Below are 14,787 nucleotides of genomic sequence, written 5' to 3' on the forward strand. Positions count from 1 at the left end.
ATAGATTTCATTATTAGGACGTGACATATGCCAAAAGATGCATTTGCACTATCAATTGTTCTTCTGGAAAAGCAACTGTTGACCTTAAACGGGTTTATAGGTTTTCAGATGCAATAATATAATCCAAAAAATTAGCCCCTTGATTTTTTGTGTTGTAAGGGAATTTAGGATTTCCTAAAACGACTTCCTTAAATGGAAAAAATACTTTCTGTGGATGCAACGTGCCTAAGAGATTGTCGTAACCTCGACTTTCACGTGAACGATTTTAATTAATCTTCCTACGCAAGACAACTTACTCAAACAATAACAAATATTTCTGCTAAGTTAATTGAAACACCTGATTAAAGACTCAGCCCAATCAATCATACAATCTTACAAAACAGTTGTAATCTATTCAGCTAAATGAATGCGCTGCAAGTTGTCAAACGTCCAAGTTAGGAAAAACATAACGTAAACCCCACCCCATTATATAAATATTGTTAAAAATCTAATGGGGATTTTATGCGATTCAAAACGTGCAATTTTGTTATCAAAAGAATCAACATTGTGGAGAGCAAGTCGAAGATGTTTACTGGGAAGATGCAGGTGAAACAACACCGGCCCGAGAACCGACCCTTGAGGTATCCCGTATTGATGTGCCACTGTACAGCCAACCAGATCAATTACCTTAAGCGTTTCGAAACCAATCAGGGCTATTAACGTGGGCTGTGGTTGTTGCATCTTACTCCGTAAATATCATCAGGGTTTTAACTAAAAGTAGGACAGTAATCATCGAACGAACCTTTGTTTAAAAGCCCAACTTGACCCTTGACCAACAGTGATTTTAGCGACCATTGCGAGGTTCGGCATGAACTGAAAGTGGTAGAATTTAATTTAGCTAAGCAAATTTTGTAAGGTAACGTAATGGATGATTTTCATCCAGATGAATGGAAATGCAATGATATGTGTTATACCATAACGGTGTGTACAATTTTACCAATAGGTGCGAGTGCGTGTTCTCAATTAAATTCAAACCAATAAATTAGCTCTAGTGTAAAAAATAGAATACAATACTTAAAACAAATATAGAACGCATACCTACTGAAAATTTAGTATCATTGTTTTATCACAGGGAATAATGAAAAGCCTTATACCAATTTTGAAACATTAAATATAGGTATTTATTTTCATGCTTACGTTTTTTAAACTAAAATCAATATGGTAGGACTTAACAAAATAGTTTATTTCGTTGAAAGTGATTTTAGTTAGTATTTTTACCAAGACACCACTACCTATAAAAATAAGGACAACTTGCAATATCTACTTTCACGGTCAGTGCCTGTTTTAAATTGCATTACAAGATATCAGTCAATATTGAGGTATGCTAATATGTGTTTTCTAACAATAAAACACACATTTAGCCCAACAAAAATACCGAAAACTAATAACCCAAAAAATAAGACGCTAAAGAAACTGAGGAATTTAAAGCGACGGCAAAATTGAAGGTTTCAGATTCCCGGCTGGGATCGATAAGTTACTTAAGGGCGGTTTTTACAAGACACTCGACGACCCAGTTATGATATGGGGAAATACGAGCACGGACATAGCAGAGGCCTTATTATAGTAGAAAAATTACGTTCATGAATATAATATGAGATATTCCAAACAGATCGCCCGGATTCCTACCTGATGAGAAGATTGGCTCCAGTGGCTGCAATTAACATAGATGATTACACAGCAGCACGAGGTCCGTCCTCTCCATTTGTCCTAGACTGATTTTATCATTCTCTTTTTCATGTTTTTTACACTATTGTCTAGGATTTGTAGTGGATAATGGCGTTAAGGGTTAAATAGTGTATTTTTTTTGTATTTGGCTCTGGACCTCAGAATAGGTATGTAATGGAATGGTGAAGACATTTATTTTTATGCATAGGGTATTTTCTTAGTGTTATATTCGCAAGTGACTATGAGGTGTATTCTCGTTCATATCGCTTTAAGCAAGCTAAGTCGAAAAAAGTCACATGATAGTTGACGGAAGTTTAACGGAAAGATGACATCCTCTACAAATCGATACTCTTACTTTTTGCTGAAAGAATAGGCTACAAAAATTAATAGAAAATTTATGTGTTGGAATTTGCTCTGATGTTTTGACAGGTTGAAGAATTTCCTCTCAATACCACTAGCCCAGAGTTTTAAAGTGCTCTCTTCCCACTGAATAGTGCGTAAGGGACGTATATGTTAAACAATACAATTAGCTACTTAAAGTAGGTTCTAAACACCAACTAAAAATATTATAATTGACTAAACTGTAATGTATCTTTGTTCCTGAAAACGGAGAACCGTACTATGTCTACTAAACGTCTTCCAAACGTTAGGAATTACTTTGGTGAAAAAGAAAAAAAAAACACTGCTTAGTTGAAACCCCTACTAATTCTTTAAAACATAGTACATGTACGTATTTGAATATATTTTTATATACAAACATCCATTATGGTTTTCTCAGAACTCAAAATCATCCAAACCCAAAATCAGAAGTTATTACCACAGTACTCGTACTTTGAAACAAATTGATCAGTGTAAAATCGATGTTATGCCATAAAATTACACTGGAAACAGAGGAACAGCGATTTAAGTGGGTTGAAATTATTACGAACCGAGATGAAAGAAATAAATACAGCTGTGAGGTGGCGATAGACAGACAGACAGAGAAACTATCCATTAGGTATAATAAGCCGCCTGGCTCGAGGCTAAAGTGAGGCCAATCTAGCCTCGCTCGGGGCCCGCACACGCCGTAACGTCTCCGCATGTAAAATTTGTTTAATATCTCTGAGAGGTTTTTGAATCTTTGTTGCGCGATAAAATGATACGGTAGTTGACATGAAATGCGCTTTAGTGATCATCAGTTGATTCACACAACAATCATGTAATAATTATCGTAATTTCGAAAGAATATTTCAGAAATTTGACTCCTAAAACGATTTGTGCTTTTTAGATTTAAAATTGGGGCTTTCGGGGGCTGCAATAGTTTTTTAAAATAAATATTTCATTTTTAGTACAATGATTATACATAGATTCATAATACTCTCTTAGCACTATTGTCCTACAATTCTGAGGTACAGTATAGTTATTGAAGATATATGTAGAGTGTATTTTAATATTTTACTATTAAAACATTTAAACCAAAGAAAAATCCAAAACATGGTCATACTCTCCAAATGGAGATCCTCGCACTTTCCGTATGTCCAAATAGTAAAGTGGTAGTATAATAGTGGTGGTAGTAAATACTGTTGCATTTACTCTAAGAAGAGAAAATTATTTCATCAGTGCAATTGAACGTAACCCGGTATAAACACTATACAGGCGTCAGATTTGACAATAGGACGAAGGTTGGGGTTTCCAAAGCTAATATTTTGACTTTAGGACTACTTTTGAATCATTCACTGTTTGAACTACGCATTAGATCGTCTTTTAATACTATCATTTTGCAGATGCTTTGCAAACAATCACATGCAATATCGGACACTGTAAAAATACAACTCTAAACTTCTACAATATTTTTAAGCAAATGAATGTTGTATAAAATTTTTACATTTTCAAATTTCAATTGTAAAACAGCTCCAAACAGCAAACAGCCCTCTCTCGGGGCGTAGCACGTCTCGGAAATGATTGAGGGGAGCGCCCCAACGTCCGGTTTAGATTTTGCAAGTTTGGGGCGTTAAATCGCCTAAACTGACGCGTCTGTACTAGTCAATCACCTGTAGTCAATGTCGTGTGGAAAATATGTTCTTTAAAGAATTGGTTACATAAAGTTATAGTAGCTATTGTATTAGGCTATTATGCGTGATAGTGTAAGACGTCTTCCGAATCCGACTCACACAATGTATAAATAACATTGCAAATAGATGTTGGTGCCTTTATTTGAATATGATCAAATAAGTCATCCAACACTACTTAATACAATTAAACTAATTCTGTAAAGATTTACAAGACGATGCAGTACACAATGAATGTATAAGATGATCCAATGATTATCGATGTATTGTATGTACGATCACTGGTCACCATCAGACCCAATCGACGAGAAAATCAAAGAGCCGTCACTGATTTATTTTCTTTATGATTTGGCTTTATTTTTCAAATTCAATAGAAATTTATATGCTGACCTATCGGTTTCATATTCCTTGTTAAAATACAGCAAGTACCGCGGTTTACATGTATAGCAGAAAAAACCCTTTTCAATTATTTTTTGACACACAATATTCACGCGCCAATAAATATAAAGTTATCAAGAAAAAGGCGTCTGTAAAAATGTATGTTGAACGTTCCATTTTAACAATTTTCCAGTCCACTTGCTATAATAATTCAGTGTAATCTGATTTACGTTATACAAACTTTTCATGTGTGAAATTGGTGCACTAAGTGAAAAACGAACACAAACTCAACTAAATATCTAAATTTAACTCTGTTAAATTGATATTTGATAAAATAGTAACATACATTTTACTAAAGAAACTTATTTCAAGAACGTGGCCATCTAATACAATTTAATTGGTGAAGTTTTTGGTTTAATTATACAATTTGCAGCTTACTGTAAGAGTAACATTGTACATGCAAGCTTTCACTTTTGATACAACTAGACATTTCATTCCCATGTTAAAGTTGCCCCCAGTTTTTTTTTCAAAATCGTCGTAGTTGATGTGAGCAGATTGGTATACAGATTGCGCTGATCTAATCTACTATTTCCTGTTGAGTTCACACACTTTTTACAATGTCAAACTATGACTTATTGTGCGCTATGTTACGACTAATAAACTTGGTCAACAACAAAAATAAGGTAAAAAATATCATTTTAGGCTATGAAAAGATTGTCAGAAGACGGAATTTGCTTACATACTATGCGTTAACTTTTAATTGAAAATATTTTAAGAATTCTTTAGTCTATGCCTGTAAACTATTCATATTTTTTAAATAATTCTCTAAGACAAAACATCTTTTCGAACCTCCCTCCTCTATAATAATATGCCACTACTGCTCATCTAACGCACTAAATGCCTCCTACGTCTATCGGCCACAGCATTTAAAATTCTCTAAAAGGGGTCGACCACCTTAAATCATATTTGAGCTGAAAACTATATTCTTGATTTCATGTTTTAATGTCATAACTTCTCAAACATAAAAATACTTGCCACATGCCAAAATTTACAAACCAAAATTATACCTAACATCCAACCCGTACAGTATGCGGTAGATGAAGTATTGTAATTCAAATTCGCCATTATAGCACTAAATACTGATCACTTCCGCCCCATAACCTCCAAAACTCCTATTACCTACTATTAATCCCAATCTAGTAGGAATGTCCACGGTATCTGGGGCACCATAAACGTCTGGGCAACAGTCGTAAATTTAAAAATCCTCGTTCAAAGTGTAACACTAAACTAGAATAGGTATTAAATTGAGAAGTTGTTGACATTGAATGGTGAGAAGATTTGTGTTTAGTGTATAAAATCGTGTTAGGTTCTTCTATGAATGTGCTCATTTGAATCCTAGAACAGATGTTGAAATTTGGTAGTTGCCGACATTGCATTTGTGGTTGTTTCGTCAAAACTAATTTCTGTAGGCGTGCGTTTGTAAATTTGCGTATTTGAAACGACTTGTTCAAAATTCTTAACTCGAATTTGTATTAAAACTGATTTGAGTTTAGAATTGAATGTTCACAAAATTTACGACTTTTTAAACTGACCTTTTATTAATATACTGTAATAATGTTCGATCTTGGCAATCGAGGCAAATTAGTACACATTTTATGGGGGAATAAAGTGGGATGTGTTTTTTATTGCGCTGCCTACCCTAAAAATTTATTACGTTTTTAAATTGGTTACTGGATATTTAATTACAATTTCTCGATATACCTTTTTATAAAATTAATGAGATAGTACTGTGATACAATATTTTAAGTATCTCTTATCAGCCGCAGAAAAATAAAGCGGTTAAACATTTAAATTTACAATGAAAACATCTATTATTTACATAAGTAGCCTTATTGTTCAATTTTAAATTGGTAACCAAGTATTTCGATAAAGTTTTGCCACGGTTCTGCTAAAAAAGTTTAAAAACGCATATACATTTACCAACTTGGCATTACAATATATAATATATGCTTTGCTTTGCATATTATAGCATAGTCTTAAAAGATTTTCAATTTTTTGTGTGTGAGATATAATTTGGTTTAGTGAAAAACATCACTGAATACTAATTTTGTGTACAAGATTTAATACGATTTGCATCAATATAAATATTTTCGAATACTCAGCAAAACCTACAATAATTGATAGGTAATAGTCAATGGTAATACCAACATTTATTTAATTTTGTATACCAAAGTTAAATGACGACTTTCCGTTCGTTTAACAGACGTAAGATTAGTTTCCAACCAATAATATTTTCCACTAAGCCCTTCAATGATGGATATTTACGGATAACTATTTACCAACACTAATTATTGTTTGCAACAAAACAAACAAACAAACAATGTTATGAGTTCTTGGAAGTTGATGCAACAATACGAGTATCATTCCTATATCTTTGATTAAGATAGATGGACCCCGGTCATTGTAATGTGAATTAAACTAGTGCCATGCAAAACGTTTCATATATAAATATGCAAGGGCGTACGAGGCCAATATTTTAGTTTTGAATCAAAATTTCATTTGGAAACTTCTAATGGGTTTTCTTACAACACCTATGACTCTTTAGTTAGAGAAAATATCATTTTGGATTCACCAAACCACGGCTGAACAGTGTCGAAACCAAAACAGTTTTAAATAATAATTGTAGACGCTTAAAGCTCAAATTTTGTTTAAGTTTATTATAAACTGATTATTTTAAATCATATCTTATAACGTATTACAAAAAACTATATGCATATTTAATTAAAAGTGGTGTTTAATACATAGTTTAAAGACAAAACTCCATTTAAGGGAATTTACATATCAAATCAACATCACGTTAAATTATGTATTATTACGGAAAATCACCTGTTGACTTCAAAGTACAGTATGTAGATTACATTTAACTGACTAGTGTACTTCACTGACAAGTATTTCTCTAAAGTTTTACTGACTTCTCCTAAACTATGATGCATTACAAATACTGTAAGACAACTGTATTTTATAGTTTTCTTTAATTAGACAGTCTACGTTTATGTACCTTGCATAAATATCATGTTTGTGAGGTGATTGCTCCATAGGTATTGGTCGAATAAATCGCATGCAATAGAAATTCAGCTCTACAAGGGCTTGGCGTTTGGTTTTTCGTGAATCATTAAAAAATACTTTATCATGTGTGTTAATGGTTGTTTCCCATAGTATGCGTAGTTCATTCGTGCATTTACACGGCATTTCATACCACGGTTCATCAAATGTAGCATATACAAGGATATAGTGGTAACCTTCAAATCTAAAGGTTGCCGGTTCTATCCCCAGTAAGATTAATTCTGGATCCAGATGACATTTGTCATTGGGCGATCATTTAATTGACAATTCCAATAAAAATATCAACAGTAGATGGTACAAACGCCAGGGTTTTGACCATTTACCAAATAAAAATTTTAAAATGCTAATGGCGTGAAAAAAAAAATACAAAAATGTATAATATTTAGTTACCTCGACCTCCGCAACTCTGTTCAACTCCCGTACCTCCATGTACGTGGACATGTCATACTGACAAAGCGCCAGCTTGGCGGTCTATGACGTCACAGGAATCACTGACACTACACTTGCACTTCCGGTAAGTCCGGGTACATCTTCCGGTCCGCGACGACCAAGTCTTTCGGCACAAACACTTGCTAAATGAAATTCAGTTGCTTTCAATCGTATCCCAATAAACTTAAGATAATTTAGGTTGGTTGCAAATATATTTGTTAATGTAAAACAGTTGTTTTTTAGATTTGAAGGAATTTTCTGATAATAAAACAATTGATTGTAAACTATCAACACAATTGTATGGCAACTAACAATAATTGATGAAATTGAAGAAATTAAATTGTATAAATAACAATATTTTACAACATAAAATATATTCGTAAGTCGTCAGCCCTTTCAACCCTAGACACACGTCGCGCCGCGGAAGAAGGTTGACGCGCGGTAGTCAACAATGTACTGGTCTCCTAGCAACAGGCGGATAGACAGACGGACGCTAAGCCCCGCCCACCGCCGCGCATGCGCACCAGCTGTCGCTCCACGTGCGCGCCAACAATGATCAGCTGACCGCAACAATCAGTGACGTCATTCGAAGCCGAAGATAGCGTGGAAGCAGCATAGATGTTCCTAATTTTTGGAACTGTTCAAAAATGTCAGGTTAGGATGTAGGTGTAGGCTATGCTTTCAATCACACTTGAAATCAATGGTAACTACGTGTACAATGCAGTTGTCTGCTTGCAATATTGAACGGAGCCAGCATATTAATCCTGCAATAAGCTTAATTGTCTATTTACAGTATCCTAAGTCAATGGTTAATTTGATTCGCATAAATGGAGTGCCTATTTGCAGAATCCAAAGTCACCAGCTATCGAAACTGAAAACGAACTCGCTCTGAATACAAACGCTCTTTTGTGTATCATGTGTTTACTATAAACAGCTGTAATTAACACAAATAATTCGTCTGTTTAAATAAACAAAATCTTTTCTTCATAAGAAATACATTGGGATTTTGATGGCCTGTGGGGCAAAGCCCGAGGACTTTTAATACAGGAATTGGTGAAAAGGGGCGTCAACACCAAAAAATACTTAATTTTGACACGTCGTTTGTAAAAGTCCGTCCATTATTAACGGAGAAGTAGTGTTTCGTAGAAATCGCCTTTACGTATTAAATATAAGGATTCGTTGACTAACATGTTGCGAATCTTGTTTACCTTTTTTGTTTTCTCGCAAATAATGTCATGGCAACCAATTAACCCATTAGGCCCATGTTAAATTTCTAAAACTTTTAATTCTTGTAGGGAAAAGCCCTGTGGTCCGATTTGTACCATTTCAGATTTATACCTTTTCATGGTTAGTTACTATCACTTTGCTAAATTTCGTGCAGATTGCTTGACCCGTTCAGGAGGAGTATTTGTAAAACAAAAGCGGGAGTGTAGTATAAGAGCTTCACTTCGCTCCGCTCAATTAATAAGCTCGTTGTGTTCTTGTGTAGAATATTAGGCCTAGGTAATTTTCACGATTACTAGAAAAATACCGGTATGGATCATAAACATCAACAAATGACGTTTTTGGCCCGAAAATAAACATTATTTAACATTGGTTACATGGAACTGCTAAAACATATGTTCAATGCTATTAGTATAGGATTCGGGCCAACAACGTCATTTTGTTTATGTTTATGATCCATACCGGGCATTTTTCTAGTAATCGTGGTAATTTTTATAAATTTAGGGCTCTATCCTTGTGAGTTCAGATTTATAATTACTATTTTAGAAGAATTATTTTCTTGGTTGGTTTCCATGAAAACTGGTACAATGTAATAATTGATTTCCATGGACACGATCCGGTATTATTTGGTTTCCATGAGAGGATAACTTTTAATTAGTTTTTACTTTTCACAGTCATACAGCTGATTAAAAAAGCATGCAAAATATTGTGTAGAACCAGTGACTATTGGATACTGAATTTGTATCAATAGTCAAAGGTAAAAGTAAATGACACTAAATTTCATTGTTTACAATTTTTAATGATGTTTTCTCTGTTTCACCACCACACAGCTTATCATAACAATTTGAATAACACTATACAGTAATTTGTAAAACTATGGTAATGTCACATTCTTGTTCTATCTTATTAACTAAAAAACGTTTGCAAAACTTATGACAGCTAGCCTGACCACGTAGACAGACGTTCAGGTGTAGGAATTACACGCGGTTGGTACCAAATGAAAGATTTTTCCTGTAGATGTGCAGAATCCCTTTTTAAATTATGCTCAGAAATAAACACAAAAAATGATATTTAAATAGAAAAAATTAACAATGGACTTGTGGGTTGCCGTTGGTGACGAAATAACAACAAAATATAAACAGAAAATCAAAACAAATTAAAGAAATTCCAATCACATGTTTTACTTACAGCGTCGGTTGAAAATAGAGAAGTTTGCACAATACATACTATTGGTCAAGTTTTCGACCACAGGGCGAACTGTCGTTTTTATATACATGACTTTTTACACTGGCATGCATTTGATTGACACATAATATCACATGAACATAACATATTTTAAGAGTATATTGTATTTCTTTATGGCTACGCGGGGTTTGGTATTGATTGGGGGTGCATTATTTATCTGGGTAGGTGCATAAAGTATGTAAATTCTACAATCTTTGGTCGTAATAGCCGAATATAAGTGGCTTTAAAAGCCAACATTTTGTCATTTCGTAATTAATTTAGATTTTTTTGTTTCTGTTTGAAATTACAATTTGTACTCATTTTTATCAAAATTTTTGTACTTTACCCTCTCAAACAACTGATCAATACAAATCACATAAATTTAATGAACCCTAGAGGTACGACGATTTCATTGCTTAACCGATTATAAGAAATAAATGATTGTAAAACAATCATTGGTATATACAGATGTTTTTGCACGGGTAAAACCACGAGTACATAAACAGTATTATAACCTCGACTGCCTGTTTTCCACCGAGCACACGTCGCTGCAGGGTTGTTACATTTTTTGACAGATTGTGAAGATGTTTACCGCTAATTGTAGCTGGCGCCAGCGCGGCGACGGCGACGATATCACTTTCACTTCGTACAAACAATCTGGGCAATTTCAAAATTATGGCTAATTCCGGCCTCACTCAATTAGTACTTGTTTTCCTCTTGCTTCACTTGTGATATTGAAACCACCCGAGGTTAAGGGGACGGTGGGGGTGTATGGTTGGTATGATGGAAATACTTGTTTTTACATACAAATGAAGAAATTGATTTGCCGGAAAATAGTCATGACTTCATACAAGATAAGTTTGGGACCACTGTATTTGTATTCGTAAGATCATGCCATATATAAACCAATAATATAGCCAAATCGATAAATTTTCAAGTTTTTTATTAAATTTTGACCACCCATGTTTAGCAACTCGTAATTTAACGAGCTCACGAATTTAGGCCGATCATACAATGCGTGGAATTGGAGGGTATACAAAAAGTAGTTGTGGTAGAATTTTCAATTTCTTTTAAATAAAGGGGATGTTTTCCATTTGGTAGGTTTTAACAAACAAACAATCTAGAATGTTACATCATCACCCAAACTCCAGAGTGCAAAACGTGGCATGTTATCCCTTAAAGGTAATAAACTGTTAAATGTAGACGTCTTGTTTACAACTATATCTTAATAGTATGTTGCAACTTACATAATTGTGTGGAAGTCTTTTATAGTACGAAGAAGGGTTAGAACAACCCTTACGTATTTTCCTCGCCGGATCTTAAATTGTTATGATAATCATTATTCAAACTTGAGTGAGACAACGAAACATACGAATTTAGGGAAATACATTGTAAGCAATAATAATCCATTCGATTTTCAACAACTTTAATATTACGATTTTACTATAACAACCCCAACCGGCTTCAAATGGAATAAGCCTTACCCCGCTTCAGCTTTAAATAAACCCTACAATGCTCGACATTACATCAGCTGATCAGATAAGCCGTATCAGCTGATCTTTGCGGGGGTTGGCGCTGTTTTCTCCGTGGAAAGCCTCGAGGAATGTTTGCTTGACCGATCTGTTGTTCGACTTTTCTGTGTGGGTGATCCCGCTATGGTAAATTATCTGTTTACACCTTCCCGGTCAAAAATTCCTCCTTAACGTAAACAGATTTCTAATTCCAAACATAATTAGTTCAGTCTTAAACCGTAGAATCAAATTGGTTCTAATTAAAATTGTTATTTGGTCCAAACTTTAAAATGATGTGTTGTTGACAGTGTGTCATCGGCAAAATTCGAAGTAAATTGAAAATAAACGAGACATTTGCGAAGACGTGTAAATACGGCTCTAGTAAACTAGTAATATAGTTTTGGTTCTACGGTAAAACTAGCTTGATCATTAATAAATCAAAATCATAAAAGTGGGATATATTTCCCCTATAAAACTTTCCTGTATTGACACTAGAAATTTCTTATATTTTTGATTTCTTGGTTTTGCGAAATAAATTATAATACTTTAAATAGATTTTTTTGAGAACTGTTATTGTATTTTTGTGGAATAGTTATTAATTCGATATGATCTTTTCTAGTCAAATATAAACTTTATTCTGGTTTGCAGATTCAAGTGCATTTAAAACCTGGTGCGAGAATATACTTACAAAAAAATCATATGAAACGGTAGTATATTAAAAAATCTATCAATAATCTAAGGTTTGTATAAAGTTTTTTCTTAGCTTACCGAATCTAACTATAACAGCGTTTATTTGTAAATAAAGCACTTTTCACTCATTTAATTTCAATCTAACTATATGGTGGTACAAGAGTGTTTTAAATTACTTGAAAAATAATTATGGTTTCTTAGTATAATAAAAAATGTAGTAAATTGTGACAACGATTTTGGTTGAAAATAATTGAAATATTATTATTAAGGCAGTGCGAGGCTTATCACACTGCTAAGTTAGGCTACACTAAGTTACACTAAGTTATCAAACCTGTATTGATAAATTTGTATATCATGTGTTTAACTATGTTCAATTAAAACATTTTCTGCACAGTTAAAACAACAACTAGTTGTTAGGTATGATCATTTAGTAAGTTGTTACATTAGCCATTTCTACCAAAATATCATAAAAGTAGTTAGCTTATACACGTCAGAGATAAACTACTAAAAGGAATGCGTTAAGGAAAATAAACAATGATAAAGTTAAAATTAATTTTGAAGGTTTAAGACCTGTCTTTAGATAAACAAAATGAAAACTAACAAATCTAGTGATGATAGGCAAATCTTACTAGTGGAAAATGGTGAAGTTTTACTTGAGTAAAAATAATTTAGTAAAAGATGTGTGTAAGTATTGATAAACTTCTGGGCATTGTGTGTTTCTTCTCAATAATGTAGATGCAAGATAAATGCTGTGACATAATTATTTTTTTAATTCTTAGTTTTCAGTCTTGTTTCATCGTTGAGGATTATGTGTCTGCTTTAGGACTACACCCCTGTTGATTGTACAAACAATATTTCATTTTTGTCGTTTAGCGTCAAAGTTTATACGAACACATAACCCCATTATGATCAAACTAGTTCTTTAAGATTAATGTGGCAAAGACCCAAGAATAATTTTTTTCTCTAACCAAAAACAGACGCATCCAAGGAATCCACAAAATATTCATAGGTAATTACAATAAAGGGTCAAAAAGCTATTCATGAAAATCGGATGAATTCTTTTTCCGAGCTATAAATAATACAGTTCTGAGGATAGGAAATCCTAATATGAAACTTGATAACCGAAAAAAGCGGCTGGCCTTACTCTTGGATACGCATCAGTAGTAACTCACAAACACGTTTGTCCGTGCTGATTTACGCAATGCACTAAGGTATAGAGAGAAAATTTTTGAAAAAATAAATTTATGATCGAGAGAAATAGCACAGAGTATTGTCTCTAATATATAAAAAATGCATGCGTAGCTAAGTTGTTATGATTCTTTCCTGAAAATCATAAAGTCACCGGTTCGATACACTAAGAAAAATAAGTATCAGCTGATCTTGGTCAGTAACATGTCACAAATTGTGGATATTTATTGGCATGATCGGTGGATGCGATACTCAATGGTGTGGATTAAATTCCGCACTAGTCAGTAATAAGACTATCCACAGTACTATCCTTATAATTAGACCAATTCGTAAATTACAAGGCAAAACGTGGTTCGGATTCCACTATAAACTGTAGGTCCCTTAGTTGTCATTGAGTCGTGTCTAAGGAAATGTCAGGACTACAAGATCGCACCATTCAGTCTACACTCATCTCCATTCATACTTGGCTTAAAATACCTACTTTGTATGGTCGCCATTTTAATCAAAAACATTATAAGTAAAGTATCAACAAAGCAACACAGATAATATCACTTAATATTTAAGCTGATCGTGTATTATATTCAGCAGGCGATGATTATAATTGTGATATTTAAAGACTTCTACCTGCTAAAACATAAAATCGGTAATTTGAGACCTATTGCACTTGAGATATATTTCCAACAATAGTTAACGGGTCCGCATAGAGAAATTCTGATTCCTCCTTTTTACAAAATGTATATTGCTGAATTCGATCAGTCTAAATAGTTCCTAAACCCCCACAATACTCCCACAAACAATAATTAACAGCTATTATATAATTACAACGAAACTTTCCTAGTGAAAAGTCAACCCGGAAACCCCGGCATTGAACTGGACTAATTGTAATTTAGTGATTTATTTTTGTTTTCTTCTCCAAAGTCCTGTTGACACCTCTGGTTGTTTTTACACATTAAACGGTTTCTCGTTTACGTGTAGCTATGCGAGCTTCTTCAGGCTATAAACATTAGCTCAACATTGACACAAGCCTGTAAAGAATTTATCTCCTCGTTTGTAGCGATCATCAATAAACTATACGATAAATACGTTGTTTGGTAAATATTTGTAATTTATGTGATTCCATGAGTGAGTCCATGAAAAATTAATATTTGTTGAATGGTTAGTTGTTACGTCAGAAAACACTTGTATGAATTCAAAATTACACAGGTAAATAAATAATTGGTGCAAGGTTTATGGTCATATTGTTTAACATAATGGATACTCCATTGGTG

General features: G+C 33.7%; 1 protein-coding gene across 3 annotated transcripts in view; it reads right to left on the minus strand.

Moving 5' to 3' along the window:
• LOC128994399 (transcription factor AP-2-epsilon-like) overlaps positions 1-14,787 on the minus strand; it is a 201,186-nt gene that overhangs the window by 42,277 nt on the left and 144,122 nt on the right. The gene's annotated exons all lie outside the window — the stretch shown is intronic.

Source organism: Macrosteles quadrilineatus, unplaced genomic scaffold (assembly GCF_028750875.1).
Source record: "Macrosteles quadrilineatus isolate MER2022 unplaced genomic scaffold, UCM_ALF_1.0 Scaffold_5__1_contigs__length_97177068, whole genome shotgun sequence".
NCBI classification, from domain to species: domain Eukaryota; kingdom Metazoa; phylum Arthropoda; class Insecta; order Hemiptera; family Cicadellidae; genus Macrosteles; species Macrosteles quadrilineatus.